Here is a 14,155-nt window from a genome sequence, read left to right as displayed (position 1 = left end):
AGTATATGTTCATAAAAGACAAATTACAAGTCACAAAATGATAATACTACTCATTCTAAGGGAAAATAGCTAAAAATACAGGTTATGTGGGAAAATGATCCAAAATGGACATTACAAAAGGAGTAAATTAGGGCTGTGGGGATTTGATTCTACATTTCAGTCTGCAATTTGGGCATGTCATCTGATTAAGCTCTTGAATCTCTTAAAATATTATTTACTGAGAAGAAGACTATGTAAGTACTGAAATATTATTTACTTAAGAAACAGTTTGGCTTAATTTTTAACTCAAGAATGTTCTTTTTCTTCACCCTTTTGTGACAAGTGGCCTCACGCTCATTTCTTAGCCTTCACCTGTACAAACCCCACTAGGTCAAGTCCCACTCGCCTGCGACACACACTTATTCAAACCGATTTCAATGGAAATTGTGTATAAATCGCAGAATTTGACCGATTTGATCATTCATGCATATCTGAGGGCAGAATACATCTCATCTGGTTTAGCGTGTTCGCTCCGATACCAAAATTACATCAGAATATGTCAAAGCCTAACACTGAGCAGAGGATTATTTTAGTAGACAGTTCAAGTAGTCTTCACATAAGCATTCAAAGTCAGTGTTGGGCACCAGAAGTGTTAAGTCTGTGGGTCGGCAAAGTACAGCAGAGATGCCAGGGTGGCTCAGGGCAGAGGTGAATGGCACACAGCACCCCTGGAACACCCAGCAGCAGAGGCAGCAACTCCCCTGCTCAGAGTTTAGCAGGAGCCAGGAGCTGCTGCTTCATATACAGGCAAATTAATACTGGTAAGACGGTTCACAGGGTCTTTCTTCCCTTTTGGTGCAACAGCACCTCTTGGTTGCAGATGAGTTTCTGTTGCCAATATTCTCATATGATTTCAGAAAGAAATCTAACACTAACACCTCTTGAGAGGTTGCTTATCTCTATGTCAATAAACAAGAATGGAAAATAAAAGTGGCCAGTCTATTCCTGTAGTTCAAGATGAATGAAATGCCTAAGTATCAGCACACAAATATATATAAGATGGAATGCAGAACCAGCTTACATGTAAATGTATTTATAGTGATACTACTTCTGAGATCAGTATATCTTTTTCTATGAAGGCCTGAAGTTTAATTATAAACTTAATCAAGCAAATCCTTAACAGCTACATTTTTTTGTCTTAGACACAAAAGTTTGAAAATTGTCCTATTAATTTTTTTGCTTCCACTTTTCACTCACTTAGTTGCGTCCATCCCACTGAAATCCTTCATGTCATCTGACTAATGTCACTGGGTTTGTTCTGTTTATTTTTCCAGGTATCCTCCCCAGGACTGATGTAAGATAAAAACACTCAACAGTTGTTTGGCCCACTCACTCCTCCTACCCATAAAGTCATGTCTGCAAAAAGCCCCCCTACCTGGCCCACAGGAAACGGAGACAAAGGCAACTAAACCTTTCCCTTCAAAGAAAAAGAGACACAGTACGGGAAAAGTCCCAGACACTTGGTCCTGAGGGGCAGCATTTCAGGTCAAAAACCTCTGGATATTATTCTTCAGACCTAAAATGGATCCTACTGATTAGCAAAGCATCCAGTCCTACAGCACCTTTCTCACACAGGGATGCTTCAAATCACCACTCTCCCTGAAGCTGAAGAGGCTACTCATAAAAAAAGCAGGATTTAGGAGAAGAGCTCAGAGAGTGCACTCACGGCACTCCATGGCAGGTAGGCTAGCTCAGGTGGAAGCTATCACACTGCAAGACACGGCACAGGCTGTGCCAAGTGACAGGAATAGTTGGTGAGCGACTGGGCTGGCTGCCTCTGAACTGTGACTCCGAGCTGCACACACTGTACATCAGCTGATTCGCTGGCTGCTTGAAGAACTCTTTTGAAAATTTTATTTGGACCGACTACAAATTTTCATGTGATGCACAAGATGCTAAAACAATGCCAAACAGTTCAGGGGCGAAAAGCAAAGGGAAATCAAAATGAAAAAATACCGAGGAGAAAAGTATCAAAGTAGTGAAAGGAACCCACTATACATTTTGGAGGTTTCTTTTCCCTTCTCTCTTACCTAATCAACATGGTGAAATCGGGATATTTTTTTTTGGTGTTGCCAAATCTGAAGTTTCCAACGAGATGTGTTGAAAACATGTTGAAGTTGACATTTTTTTTTGTTTTGGTTCTTGTTTGAGGTACTAGATTATTAACTACTGGTAGTAGCCGAGTTTTAATCCATCCCACCCCTGCTGCAACAGGCAAGGTATCTTGAACTTTACCAAAAACTACTCACGCTAGGGACAAAGTGGCTTTGAGGGGCAAAACTGAGATATACCTCAGAACAGCAATACAGTGAAGATAAGCTCTGAGTAAGAAATTTTTTGTTTACTAACAAAGAACCAGAGGAAAGGCTGTCCAACAAAGCTGAAATAATCCTAGAATTACTATTTATTATTAGCTGAATGTCCACAGACCAAGTGAAAACCAACAGCAAACTCTGCTAGGCACTGTACTACCATGCAGTAACAGAGAATCTCTGCCCCAAACAGCTTACAGTCTCCAGAAACTCAACAAAGTATAAGGGAGAAAAATAATACAGCAACGCACCGAAATGATCAGTGCAATGGCAGGGCACTATGTTCCTTCCGTTTTCTTTTATGGAGAAGGAAAAAATAAGTGGGATTAGTGCCACAGAAGACAAAAGCAGAGAGAAGATGGGGTATGACAGAGGCAGTGAGAGGAGGAAAAAGGTGATAAAAAATAAAGTGGTATGCAGGATGTTTGAGCTATACAGCACGTTAAGCTAAGTGATGCGACTGCGAGAGCTTGGCAAAGAGGGAGCTTGAGCAAAACAGCCAATTAGCAAAAGGCAGAGAAAAAACAGTCAAAAATATCAGCAACCATCAGTCTCCTTCGTATGCTGCTTTTACAGCTGCTCTGCTGGCTTCAGTCTTTGGTTGAATGGCAAGACCCCCACCTGCCACAAGGGAAGCTGGACTGGCTAATATGGCAAAGGAACTGACTTTAAAAGGTTGAGAGGGCATGCCGCCTAAAAAACAGCTTTCAAAAAAGTGATATATGCTAAATATAGTAATCTTGGTTTTAGCAGAATCATATAAATTAAAAATATATAACAAGCAAAGGCAAATACTTGCAATTGAAATATATTATACGTATCTATTACACCTCCAAATCTGTGTAAAAAAGAAGACAAGCCCTTATTACACTAATATGGCTCTCCATAGTCACACACAATACAGCATATTTAAATGACATTGTGAACCCAATCTTACTCCCATAGTAAATAATAACATTTTTAATAGTGACTGAATGGAAAACACTTAGCATTTTGTATCTAGGTTAGTGTAATGAATCCCAAATCAGTTATGACTGCAAGTTACTACATATATGCCGTGATGGTTATTTGTTAATTCTAATACAATTTCCACTGTCGTATCAAATCACAGCAAAACTGTCACACTTGTTGACAGTTTCAACAATGAGGTCAAGCAGTGAGCAGTCACAAAGAATGAACTGTTTTACCCTCCAGAGGTGGCCACTGCAGAAGCAGGTGAATAGCCATTACCATAACAGCTCCGCTCCTTTTTGCAATAGATCTTATACTGGACTGTCATTCTGCAACCTTGCCCAAGCATTACATTCACATTATTTTATTTGTAATAACACCAGCCTGAAAAAAAATTACTTTCTAATAGAAAGTCAAAGGATAACAGTCCAGTGACCTTAAAGGACCCTCTTAAATTACTACCTTGCTTATATTTTGAAACATAACCTAGAATATCCAGAGTTTAAACAGAAACATGTATTTAAGTTAGAAGTAACAATTAGAGACCACCTTGCTCTCAGATACTCTCACACAGACCCAATCTACCTATGGACAATGATCACAGAATCCAAACTGGCATACGATCCAGAACATCCAAAGTTTCCGGCACTACACTTAGTCTTATTCTGAGAGGTCAGAGTGTACATTGTAATACTTTAATATGTCTTGATGTAATAGAAATGTGTGAAAAGGCTCTTCCCTTCCTCTCTAAATTCGTCGAAGGAAGATTCAGTAAGAATCAAGTGGACTGCATTGATTTATTTTTACTGTGTTTATTAGTCATTTGAGATGAAAACTGTTTTCATCGACAAAAGTATTAAAATTCTCAATTGTAAATGTAAATTTTTATTTACTATTTGATATTGTTTCCATATGCCTGAAAAAAGAAACCGCCTGGATAATCGACTAAATAGTACTTGGTTACAGGGGATTTGAGTCTCCTTCCTTGTAATTCAGTGGCAGAACTCCAGCTGACTTAAAAAATAGTAACCTTTTTTACACCTCTACATGTTCTACTATATAGAAAAGCGCATTCCTGTGTAACTCTTCAGGTGAGGAGGACTTCATCTGAGGCAACGTATTTGATCATATCTGGTTCCTGAAAGGGCATTATCCAGACATTTTTTCCCTAATTCCATATAATAAATTCAAATAAATAAACAGCATCACAAACAACACTACATTCTATGAACCATTAACTCAAGAAGCTGAAACATCAATGTCAGAATTGGCTATGTATGCCAAATCAGAACTCCGCTTTACATTCCTGCTGACAGTTCCTGTAATGAGCACACAGCATTAAATAAAAACCATGACCTGTTTAAACAAAGATCAGAGTGCCAGCTTCATCTTTGCATTCTCTCATGTTTGTTGTTTGGCATCACAAACTAATACCAAAACAAATATCTTATTAATATGAGCTCAATATGTTTTCGTAGAGGGCATGAGGGGTTTGCTCTCATCTACCAAGAAGATTTGTATATCTTTAAAATGGGCATTTTTCTTCACACGAACATGTACAGGTATTCTCAGCGGCTACTCTGCTTTAAATTAGACTGAATGAGAGAGCAAGGAAAAAAGAGACAGAGGGAATAATGTACAAGCAAAAAATTTTAAGATTCTTCTGTCTCAGATAGCTTGAGACAATGAAATAAACTAGAAGTGCCAAGCTAAAATTGTTTAAACATACCATTAAAATTTCATGGCCCATAATTGACATCAATCAATGCATGTATGTATCATGTGATGGCCATTACATTTAAGAATTTCAAAAAAATCCATATAGAAAATAGAAAGTAATTTTCTGTATTTGCTTAGATCAGAAAATTTACAGTGCCTGGAATCATGATACCGTTTATTACAAATGGGTGCAACGCAGATTACCATCATATAATGATTCTTTAATTGGTCTTCTCAAAATATATACTCTTTTTTGGTAGTCAAATTTCTGACATGCACATTTAAAATGTAGTCTTGTATTTAAATATCTACTGATATTATTCTGAAAAACTGAGAGTCCACTTTATCAGGAGCCAATCACAAAGTTTAATAATCTTGCCTAGTTATTAGTTTATGCAGAATATCCAAAACTCCTTTATATTACTCTAAATTACCTATTAAATTCATTAAGCGTTAACTGAAGTTGAAATGACTATCAATACCATACATTATCAGCATCTCTCTTAATTATGATATTGTCAAGGTATAGATTGTGTAAGCAGAAATCTTCAACTATTGATCTTCCGCCAAAGAGAATGGAATGTTTAAAATCTGTCTAGTTTCTACATGTTACCCATCTTTATCCTCTACGTTATCCACAAGCAAGCATATGCATTTACAAACGTATTCCACACTACCCATCTAAACGTGCAAAATATAAAATGCAGTTCTTAAAAAAGCAATGTATTAAAAGCAATGAAATCCCTACCTAAACGTCCCAAATCTTTTTTTTTTTTTTCACTGCCCCACTGCTTTGAGCGTGCCGGATACCAAAGAACAGCGTAGTAAATTAGACGAAATTTAGGACGAATCCTGAAAAACTTATCGAGCGGTTTCCTCCCAGAACAAAACTTTGGAGGTCACTAAATCCTCTGCTACGACAAAGGAAAGTTCCTCCACTTCCACCACTCCGGCTACCCGAGGGGAAGAAAGCCCATCGGGGAAGGCGCACACGGATTTTCCTCGAGGGGGGGGCTTCCCTCCCGGGAAGTCTCCGGCGGCGGCTGGTGACACCTGAACACGGGTTGGGGGGGATAAGAGCGGTGCCGGCCGCCCGGGGGTGTCCGCCGCTGCCGCCCGCTCGCCCGCGGCAGCCCAGCCTCCTCCGCGGGACCTCTGCGAACAAAGTAACTTGCCGGCTGGCTGGCGGGGAGGCGACCGGACACGCGTGGGGGCCAGGGGGGCTGCTTTCCCCCCCACCACCCCCGACCTTGGCGAGGCGGGCAGGGCAGCGGCAGCCCTTCTTTACCCCGGGAGCGCGGTGACAGCCCTTACCTCCGCACACCCCCTTCCTCACGCCCGGCGGCAGGCGAGCGCCGGCAGAGCAGCGCGGAGGCAGAGCGAGGGGAGCTGCCGGGATCTCGGCGGCTTCTTCCCTCCGCCTCTCTCCCGCTCCTCGGAGAAGCCCTTCCCCCCCAACCACCCCCCACCTCCTCACTCTCTCTAGCTTTGGGGCATATATATATATATTTTTTTTTTTTTTTAAGGAGCGAAGAGGAGCCACAGGGAAGCTTGGTTGGGAGAGGCAAAGCCCTGACGCGCTTGGGGGGTGGGTAGGTGGGGGGGAGGGGGGCTGGGGGGGTTTCAGACCCTCGCACGGCAAGACAGGCAGACCCATCCCCCTCCTCCCCCGTCTCCCCAGTCCCCAGCCGGGGAAGGCAGCGCTGAGGCTCGAAGCTCACCGCTTCCAACCGATCCCGCACCAGGCAGGGAACGGGCCCTGCGCACAATCCCCCCCCCCTCCCCGCCCCGAGCCGGCGGGGAGACCCCGCCCGGGGCGGCCGCACGCATCCCTCCGCCGCTCCGCGTCCCTGCACTGGGGCAGGGGGGCGGCGGGGGCAGGGGGCTCCCCCAAAATACTTACCCTGCCCGCCGGGGCTGCTTTGAAGACGCAGGATTTTGTGCGAGCGATCGTCTCCTTCTCCGGGAGCCCAGCCTCCCCTCCCCCCCCCCCGCCTCCCCTCCCCCGCCTCCCCCACCTCCTTTGGGGGGCCAGGAATCCCCCACTGCCGGCCCTCCCCTCCTCCCCGCCCGGCCGGGGAGCCCCGCCGGCCGACCATGCCCCGGCGCCGCCGGAGCGGTGAGCTGCCGGGACTGCGGCCGAGCCGCGGCCGGAGCGGTTCGGCCGGGTACGGGGCCCCGCCGGTGCTCCATGGCCCCCGGCAGGGGCCGGGACGCGCTGCCAGCCCGCGCTGCGGCGGAGGCGCGGGTTGGCGCCCTCCCGCCTCGGGTGGGGGGTCAGCGGGGGGCGGCGCGGAGGCTGCCTCCGGCTAGAGGGGGAGGCTGCGCCCCCCGGCCCTCCGGCTGAGGGGCTCGCTAGAGCCCGCCGGCGGGGCTGCCCGTCCGGGGCAGAGTTGAGGCAGCACCCGGGGGAGCGTGTGTGTGTGTTGCGAGGGGAAAAGGCAGGAACTCCGCGCCGGCCTGCCGGGGGGCGGAGGTGGGGGGGTCCCGACTTCCCGTGCCCGGTCGCCCCCTTCTCCCCTCAGCGATCAGGGGGAAGTTTGGGTGCGGGGCTCCCGGGGGTGCCCGCCTGCAGCCAGGCCGCGCCGCGCCGGCCGTTAAGGCGGGTTGGGCGACCGTTAGGCGGGTTGGCGACCGTTAGGCGGCCCGTTGGGGTCAGGGCCAGCTGTCCCCACGGCCGGAGCCCGCGTCGCCGTCGCGGCCGCTGAAATGTTCTTCTGCGGCCAGCGCCTTGGGGCCGGGGGAGCCGCTGGCTGTCGCTTCAGCGAGCGCAGGTGGTGGCGGTGGGCGAGGAGGACGCGGGGGTGATGGTGGCCTGGCGAGGTCGGGTCAGATGTGAGGTACTGGTAGGGCAGTGGGGAAGTTCGGGGTGTCATGAGGGAAGGCCCCTTCCCCACCAGCGTCCGGTTGTGTTTCTCGGAGGCACTGAGCATGCACGGCTTCCCTTCGCTTCAAAATCAGGCCATGATAGAATCATAAATATATAATATTACACTCCTATGATATTATGAGTAGAGAGCAGGAGAGTTAAATGCGTAAATCAAGGAGAGGCGAATTACATGTGAAGGGGCTTTACTGCACAATTGTCAAGCGATTCTAAAATGAAATGTTTCAAAATCCTTCCAAGAATAAATTTAATTCCTGCACGCTTGTTCCCATATTGCCTACCAGGCAAGGAAGCATGCTGGATATCTAGCAACAATTAGTGGAGTTACATCTGCTTTTAGGGCACATGGTGACTTTATCACTGATCAAACAGTCTTCTTAAAAATCCTGAGCTGGAAAATAGCCATTCCATAAAAGAAAATTGCGATTTGGATGTTTGTTCTATGTCGGAATGGAATAGATGGCGCTAGGAAATTTTCTGGAGGAAATAAAGGAATGCATTTCAGCCTAGCCCCATAGCCAGTGTCTTACCGAAGCGGAGGCCAAACTTGAACACAGGTCTCCGTGCAGGGAGGGGAGGGAATACCTCAGCTACCCACCGAGCTGTTCTCCGTGCAAATGGAGATGAGCCTGGGCTGAATGTCAGAAACACGAAAACTGGACCTGAGAACCCTCCCGCACAGTTTGTCTTACTGGCAAAACACGTATTTATCTTGAAAGTTTGCATCTTGACATCTCAGCATTTCTACAACAATACAAATGTGCTTGAAAAAATTTTGATCAGCCTAATGGTTAGGACCTATTAGAAGCTGCAGAACATACTCACAATCAATTCACTTATTCAGATGCATGAGTACGAGCTTAGAAAAGTAATTACAGGCACCTTTTTTTGGAAATCTTGAGGCTGCGTAGTTTCCCCGTGGGAAATATGAGTAATAAATTCCTACCAAAAAAAAGAAGCAAATGTGCTAAGCGTTGTTCTTATTTATTTTTGTCCTTAATATTAAAAATTGTTGATTAAGTCTTCCAGGTAAGGTAAAGATGGCTGGATGTAAATCCTTCATTTTAACTATTGTTTTCAAGAACAACCAGGAAAAAAATGATCTTGGTCATTTAGATCTTCTTTTTACTTTTTAAATTTTAGTTGTCTTTCTTAAAAAAAAAATTATTTGCCTTTTTTGGTGAACATGTAAATGTAAATTTGCAACTGACCACTATTACCAAATCTCACTATTTCGCAAATAAAAGATGTCATTGTATCCATACACATTGAATTAATCTATTTTAGCTTTAAAATCTTTCATTCAGAATATTAATTTCTCACCCTTTATTGTTACAAAATAGTGAATGGTACTTTACATTTTTAGTTATTTATTTATTATTTGTGTCAAGTTCTGTTTGTATGAAAACTGACATTCAATTAAAATTTACATGAGGTCATTTTAAATTGTTCATTAAGACTACCTTAAATATGCTTCATGCATTTCAAAAGCATATTTGCATTTTAAAATATTTTATGAAACAACTGAAATGATGACCTGTAGAATGGGAATTAAATTGGAAGCTTCTAGTAGCCATCTTCTTCACAATCTTCAAGAAAGTAGATCTTATCCTCTCATACGTAGGTTTAGTTGTAGATTGACGGAGGAGAATAGGCAATTTTACTGTTTCTACTCTTATGTTGATTTTTCAGCTTCGAGTTAAATAGTTCTTAACTGAACTACTTGAATGGATTGAAACAAAGAAGATTTTCCCCCTGTCTGCCGAAGAAACTGCAGCTCTCAAAAGTTGCTTTCCTGCATGAGTTACATCCTGTTCCATCTGCTTAGCCGGTGACTTCAGTCAGTTCAAGTGGCATCACCTTCAAAACTTCAGCAGCAAACTTCCTTTTTGATTGACTCACTTCGGTACATGACAGCAAGTAGAAAACCTAAGTTAGCCACAGTGTCAAATAAAATTGAAGAGATGCAGATAAAATATCAACAAAATGTTATTTGATTTTTTTAAAATAATGAGTTTGGGGGGGAAATAGTATGGAATAATGTTGTCCAGTTAGGACAGTACTTGTAATTGCATTTTGATCAAATTCATGGGATAATGAAGCAAGGAAGCCCTAAATAGTTATCCTTGGTTGTACAAAGATATTGTTACATTAGGGTGAAAGAGCTTGTATCTTATTTTTTGAATTATTAGTTTTGGTGACAGAAAGTGTTTTGTGTGAACCTTCACTTACATAGCAACAGACATAAATTCATTTCAAGTGATACGGGGAGGAAATGATCCACTTATCTAAAGTGAAAGGTAGTTGGGCAAATGAAGTTCGGGAGATCACTGGGGAAGGCAGAAATGGATAATAAATATAATCCTGTATAACAGTGCATAACTTTATTTCTGCTGAATTTTTGTTCTTAATTTGGCTTTTTGGTGGATGACAACTATTTATGTGTAGTTTAATTTAAATCTGTACTTCAAAACCAACCATTAAGTGAACAGATCTAGTCTACTTTAGGATTTTTTATGATTCTCGAGCAGTTTAATTTTTACAGATAAGAGTTTGTGCAGACTTCTGTCAGCACAGCGTTACTGCAGACAAGGAGCAGTAGACCACTGCTGAGTGACAGCCTATAGCTCTGAAATCTGCAATCCATCCTCCCTTACATTATCCAGTTCCCATCCTCTGTGCTTCTTTGACATGTCAGAGTTCCTGCACATGCACTGCAGAGGTAGTCTGTGCACATGCACTAAAGTCGATACTTCCTAAACTTGTCTGACTTATGCTCCTATGATGCCTTCCTGAAGGATCGGATTTAATGCACGTGTGCAAGGAACAGCTGATCTATACTTTCAGTGTGGTCTTAGCCAGGACACCTGCATATATAGCATGGAAATCAGAGTTAGTGCACGTGAGCTTTGATGCATTGCTGTATGTCCATAAAACCTGGAAAAATACAGCAAAACATCATGTTGTGCCTGGGCATAATTACCACATAGAGAGAATGACGTACATAAGAAGCCTTGTCTATAAAGTAGCCTTACCTCGTCATTGTACAGCATGCAGAGACCTGTTACTTGGGCCGTGGAGCTTCTCTGCTACCACAAAAAATGTGTTACAGAGTTTTTACCCTAAATTTTACATCTTTTCCACAGAAAATTAAAACTGGATCTGATGCATGACTAACATCCCATTGTCATTTCTTTAGTGGGGAGGAGGTCTCTAACATGCATTATATTTTTAATCTAATAAATACATAGCTAGTTCTTAACACTAAATACATCAATCAAATCAGTCTTATGTAGTTTTCCAGTAAACCTCAGTCATCTTCTTTCAACTGCGGTGAGGTGTTCGCTCCAGCTCCTCATAAAATATGGAACTGCGGTACTCTGCCTGTGGGGAAAAAGCCTGAAGCCACATAGTGATGTATCTGTTCAACAGTGTGAAAGAGAAATTCCTTATTCGCAGTCCTGCATAGACAGCATTACCTGCTGGTAAACTTTAAATTGCCTGAGTTGCTTAACATCATGATTAGAAGCCGTATGTTTCCTTTTTGTATTATGCTGTGTTTGACAAAATAGAAGAGACAAAAGTCTCACAATTGCTTGCATACCGAGCAAACAATTGTACATTGTCCAATTGTAACAGTTTTTCTTATTCTTAAAGCTATGGTTTCCTAATACTATAGAATACCATAAGGCCTTTCTTTTCATTTGCCCATCACAAGCAAAATGAAAGGCTGAAGTCTGGAATCCCAAAGCAAAATTACGTGAATTGTGAAACTGAGTAGGTATATCCAGCAGCTAACAGAAAAATGACAGAACAAAACCTCCTACAAGCCAGCATTGTTTCATCCCAAAGATGCCAAAAACGGCTTCAGAATTATACGCAGCTTTTAATTAAGACAAATGAGAAATGTCACAAATCATCCATTGTACAGGTCACAGCAAAACCACATAACCACTGTAGAATTTCTCCTTCTTAGACACTGAAGTAGTTCCCAGTTTCATTTAACTGCAGTTTTTCTTGAAGATTACTACTGTGTTGCAGGCTGGAGTACTACAGATAACTAAAGCCTGAATAGCAGTCGCTTTTGTTACTAATAGTAAGATGAAATGTCTGCATTCTCCTGTATTAAAAAGAGAAAATTTAGTGGAGTGAGTAAAAAAGAAAACAGAAAGTATTTGTATTTTGAAAGATCTGGAGTTGCATATTTGTAACAGCTCTAAAGATTAGCTTCTTTTTTAGTGCTATAAATTAAAAAAAATATAACTGAGATATCATCTATAGCGATGAAAGATATTCTTTTTTTTTTTTAACCGGTGATACCTATCCTTCAGCTCAGGGGAAAAAGTCCATTTCAACAATCAAGTGGACATATTTGTGCTCCTATTTTAGGAACACAGATTCCCTTTTATAGACATATAAACGCAGTTTACTAGTGGAAATTTTTCATTTATTATAAGTGTTTCATGTAGTGTCTTTCATGTAAACGTTATAAAAAGGATTTTGTGTTGGATTTAGAAGTTGGGGTTTGGGTTTTTTTGCCCTTTGTTCTTGTTTTGTATTTTATTTCTTTGGAGAACTCTTTTTTTCCCCCTTTCAGGAAATTTCACATAATCTTTTCCATTCGTCATCAGCCAGGTTGCTGATTACCAGAGTAACTGCCAAGCTTTCAACTCCTTGTCATCAATGGGCTGTGAATGACAGACAGCATTAATGTTGGCAAGCTCCCACTCTCCTTTTCGCCTTTCCCAAATGTAATTAAACTGCACTAATACAGCAAAAGAAAAGCTGCAGCTTTATTTTACTCGCCCTAATAACATAACAATTAAATCACAGAAGCACACAATACAGTCAAATAAACCCACCATGACAAGGAAATTCAGAGGTAAGGGAAGTGTGTATCTACCATTTAGAGAAAAACAGGAGTAAAGAGTCTTCCTTCCTTTTCCTAGCACTACAGCGACCGCACTGTTTAACCTTCAGCAAGATGATATGGCCAGCATCTGAGTAACCACTCTTTTGCAGCCTGGTGAAAGGCCTCAAGTGTTTCCTCTTCTGTTGCATCTTTGGTTTAAGCATAAAGGGAATAATTAGCTTCTCCTTCAAATGATCTGTTATCTGCCTGGTAGGGGACAGCTGGGTAAGGAACAGAAAGGATGCGCTTCATAACATACAGTTTGAATGGAATTGTATGCTTTGCCCACCAGAAAGAGATGACATTATCCTGACCTTTGAAGAAGTTCCGGGCCTTTGGTTTAAAGTCTGTAGGGGTTAGAGGAGAGCAAAGAGTTAGGAAGAGGGAGAGGAAGAGCCAAGAGAGGGAGAAACCAGACTCCTCACCTCACTTGCAGAGAACTGCAGAGGTCTATAGAATGCACAGATACCACTGAACTTTTTGGGGGTAGGTAAATTGTCTGTAGGTACATTTTTTTAATACATGTTTCTCTGGACCAAGGCAAGCAAGGAAGCTGCTGGCCCTCAGAAAGGCCATAGAATTTACCCATAAACCTGTCATTCCTTGCAGCAATGATCTAGGTCGGGAAGCAAGCACTCATAAGGAAGCTGAGAACTGACTGCCATGAGCTCTGTAAGCACAGCTCTGAGGCTAGCATAAATGCCGGCATGATAGCCTGTCTCATTTTTCAGCTATGAATAAAAATAATACAGTTGGCTTATAAGACAAAGTAAATTTACAGTAATGTGAAGAAATAGTTTGACTAAATGCAGACAAAAACAAGGGGCACCATACTCCATAGGGAAAGCATGGAAGAGGCAGGAGCATCCCCAGCATATACTTGAGCAACAAGAGTGAGAGCTTGGTTACTGACTAAAGTAGATGCAGCTTCAAACATGACAATTCTTAGGCCAGCCTGGCTAAGCAGACTCTAAATGAGCCTGTCTGCTTGTGCAATTTTGGTAACTAATAGTGACTGTTACTTGACAGGTGGTACCTTATAAGTCCAGCCTGTGCCAAATCCGCTGAAGATCTGTTAGTGTGGAGTAAGTAATCTACCAGTGTGAACAAACTGTCCTGCAACACTAAATGCAGTTTAGTATTCTGCTAGTCTTCAGAGGAAGAAACGTCTGGCCGAAACCAGCTTTTAGACAAAGTTTACAGCAGAATCTTACATGCTACATTTTTAGTAGATCTGGAGCAGGGGTGAATTTTTATATGTTTGATAATGTGGCTAACGTAATGTACAGCAAAAAGGAAAAAAGGGATGTGTGTAAAACGTAAAAATGGAAACCC

General features: G+C 42.7%; 1 protein-coding gene across 2 annotated transcripts in view; it reads right to left on the bottom strand.

Moving 5' to 3' along the window:
- MPPED1 (metallophosphoesterase domain containing 1) overlaps positions 1–7,066 on the bottom strand; it is a 65,459-nt gene extending 58,393 nt beyond the window's left edge. The window contains exon 1 of one of the 2 annotated variants that reach the window (XM_063354713.1): positions 6,925–7,066. The gene's annotated coding sequence lies outside the window, so the exon portion shown is untranslated. Of the gene's footprint in view, positions 1–6,335; positions 6,471–6,924 lie in introns of those variants that run through there. The other variant, XM_063354704.1, reaches the window with a different exon arrangement.
- Positions 7,067–14,155: the final 7,089 nt, after the last annotated feature.

The sequence above is a fragment of the Chroicocephalus ridibundus genome, chromosome 1, assembly GCF_963924245.1.
Source record: "Chroicocephalus ridibundus chromosome 1, bChrRid1.1, whole genome shotgun sequence".
Classification (NCBI taxonomy): domain Eukaryota; kingdom Metazoa; phylum Chordata; class Aves; order Charadriiformes; family Laridae; genus Chroicocephalus; species Chroicocephalus ridibundus.
The sequence above is the reverse complement of the archived record's forward strand: the minus strand, read 5'-3'. Positions and strand labels throughout refer to the sequence as shown.